Raw genomic sequence first — 3,404 nt, 5'->3', positions numbered from 1 at the left:
GAGGGATAGATTGTAGTACCGAAAACACCCTGCTGGTGGCACATTTTTACTTACTTCTACTTCCGCAATACGACAATAGATGGCGTGAGTATCTTATACGTGGAATATTTTGTCAAGCCCATTCACCTACCAACAAAATGGTTAAGTCACGTACATTTTGGTGGCTATAATAACAATATTTCGTGTTCTTCGACTTAGAATTAAAAAAAATGTAATTTGGAAATAAAACCACACTTTATAACTACCGAGCCGACATCTTGCAGAATATATTGAAAACGTTGCGCTTATACAGTTCTCTATTTAGTTTAGCACTTTAACAACAGAGGGCACCGATTTGAACTGTGCCGACAGTCATTTACCTGGATTTTGTGTATACTTTCATCATCATCATCAGCGAACAGTAATCAGTCAATAGCTAACATAAGCTCGTTTATACGGTAGGTATAATGCTTTACCGACCTAATCACAAAATTTACCATTGAAATCTTACATTTTAGTAAATACTGTGAAAATCTCTGTACGTTCGTCCAGTGGTGTGCTGGTTTGTGCAGTGTGTGATCCTTCAATCATATACTGTGCATAACTAAACAAAAAAAATAATTTTATTCAAATATTAAATTGATTTATTAATTCAATTTATCTTAGGATTAAGCTTTTATTGTATTTCTTGCCTGTCTAATACACTAAACAATATCCAGAAAACAAGCAATGTGATATCATTACATTAGTGAAAGTTATTAATACTACCTTACCACATTTCATTAAAATATTTGCAATAAAGGTACCTAAAAGTTTGTTGCAAATCGTAGACTTACTCTCTCAAATTCGTATCTCAAAGCACAAACAGTTACTGAAATGCAAAAAGTGGTGTGTCCATACAAATTGTCCGCCTGATTTCACATCACGTTTCCTTCATATTCACACACTTGCTTTTATATATATTCTTATGGTAATGCATCCAAATTAACACCCTTGATAAGAAATTTAAAATAAATAGAAAGTTTTGCCATCTCCTGAATAATCACTCTTTATAAGATGCGAGTTTGAGAAAGTAAGACATCGAAATGTTATATCCAAGTTAATGGTCGCAATCATTCATTGTTCTTCAGAAATTAGTAAATATTTACACAAATTGATCTTGCATGACTTTAGCACATAAATATTTCCAAAATATGTTATACTAAATAAAATATCACCATAATCAAGTAAATGGATTCCACTAGTACATATTGACTATCGACGGCAAAGGTAATAAAGCCCTTTCCAATTATATTAAATACGCTATGTGCACCCGTTCCTATTACTATATTGTATATAGTACCATAGGTACATACGTATTACTACGGTGATCGTAGTTAAGATTAGTATAATTGTAGCGACCCGGTTAAAATAACTCCGACACGGTGTAATTATCTGTCCACTAACAACTAAGTATTTTTCAAACGCTATTATAAATATAAACGTTACCATGTAAAATATGGCAGTGCATGTATGATATTTTATAAATAAATAAATCTTTAATACCTGTAGGAAGTCCGTTAAATTTTGTGTTCTAAATTAAGTAGGAGACTCACCCAGTTTGAGTAGGAAAAGTCTCCTAACCTAACTTATGTCTTAAATCATAGGTTCCCAAACTTTTGCGCTCACTTCGCCTCTTCCGGTAAGATAAAAAAATTTCAACGCTCACCAACACAAAAACTCACAAGAAAAAACATCATATATACCTATATATATGTAGTGTAGTTTATACTATAAATGATTCTGGTTTTTTTTTCAAATGCTCACTCTGGACAGCATCAATGCCTCCCAATTGCTTCCGAGGCTCTACCCTACCCAGGACTCTTTAGCGAGGGCGGTAGGGACCACTATGTCTTAAATAAACGCGCATACGTGATTATAGCACCGTGCATACGCGCAAAGCAAACAGGATGCCTGGTTTTATAATAATATTAAGAACTACGAAACCATTTCAGAATCCATCATCAATTATTACAACTTTGTACTGTGCGTTTGTCCATAGTCAACTTGAGTATTGTTTTGCGATCTGGTACGCTATTTAAAATACTCATGTAGACAAAATAGAGTCGGTACAAGCGAAATCTCTCTGGCACCTTTGTAACAAGTTTGGTCTGCGTAATGAACTTCCAGATTATGGTGACCGCCTCCAGAAATTCGGTTTAAAGAGCCTTGCGGAACACGGAATTTCCCAAACCTGTGTAGCATACACATCATAGGATTGCTAATGGGACTGTTGGTGTGAGGCTGTTGGATGGGCTGCATTTTAGCGTTTTTTTATTTGCATAAGCTGTGTACAATTTTAATTGGATAGCTTTATGAACTAATCAACTGACTATATTATTTCATTGTGACGTATTTCTTCACTGATCAAGAAAATAATAATGTTTTATACTGAGAATTTTCGATATAGAAGACAAGCGTTCTAACAACAAGGGTATGAGTTATTAGTAGTAGTAGAGCTCCTTGTAAAAATCTTTCACGGAAGTACTGCCACCTTGCCTATTTCTGCCGCCAAGCAGTAATGTCAGCATTACTGTGTTCCTGTTTTGAAGGGTAAGGATGCTGGTGAAATTACAGGCACATGGGACTTGTCAACTTATGTCTGAGGGTGACGGGCGCAGTGGCAGTGCCCCTCAGATCTTTGCGATTTAAATATCTGAATGGCACTACAACTGTTATGGACAGGCGTGTAGCTTACCATCAGGCGCATGACTTCGTCCCGGCACTTGATATTATAAAAAAAAGTTTTGTAGCCTGCTATTATGTAAACCAAACCGTAGGTATCAGTAGGCAGGTCAGCTTAACAAAGAACCTTTGACCTTTGTTTTCACTTATAGAATTGGCAGCGTAATCGATAATGGGAAGAAATTGACTGCTTTTTGTTTTTATTAATTTATTTTAATTTCCTACTAATACAGATTTCTTGAGTGGTTGGAGGTTAATTTTTCGTTCTTATGCATTTTGTAAACTTTAGTCGAGAGGTTCTTTATTTATGAAACTTTTATTTCAGTAAGCAGTGTTAAGAATAAATTCTTAGAGGTTTCTGATTTGTCATAATATAAAAAAATTCATTTTGTTTAATGTTAATATTAATTTTAGAAGAAAATGAAGTCAGTGATTTTTAAACGATAACATTGTTGATAGGCGCTAGGTTTTAAACGGTGTTGTTACTAATGGACGAGTTTAGTAAGAACAGATAACTTATTTACAAAAAAACTTACATCAAAAAGAAATTACATCTATTCGCAAAATTTTATTGAAATCGGTTACCGGAAAATTGCGAAACCAGATTCATCCTCTAGTTTGCCACATTTAGCGGTGGAAAATTTTCTTCAAATTTAAATAGGACGAACACTGAAGCATCTTCTTTCCTACAAACAAAAGAG

The sequence above is a fragment of the Hyposmocoma kahamanoa genome, unplaced genomic scaffold (genome assembly GCF_003589595.1).
Source record: "Hyposmocoma kahamanoa isolate Upper Pololo Valley unplaced genomic scaffold, ASM358959v1 100021, whole genome shotgun sequence".
Lineage (NCBI taxonomy): Eukaryota > Metazoa > Arthropoda > Insecta > Lepidoptera > Cosmopterigidae > Hyposmocoma > Hyposmocoma kahamanoa.
Note: the sequence above shows the minus strand (reverse complement) of the source record.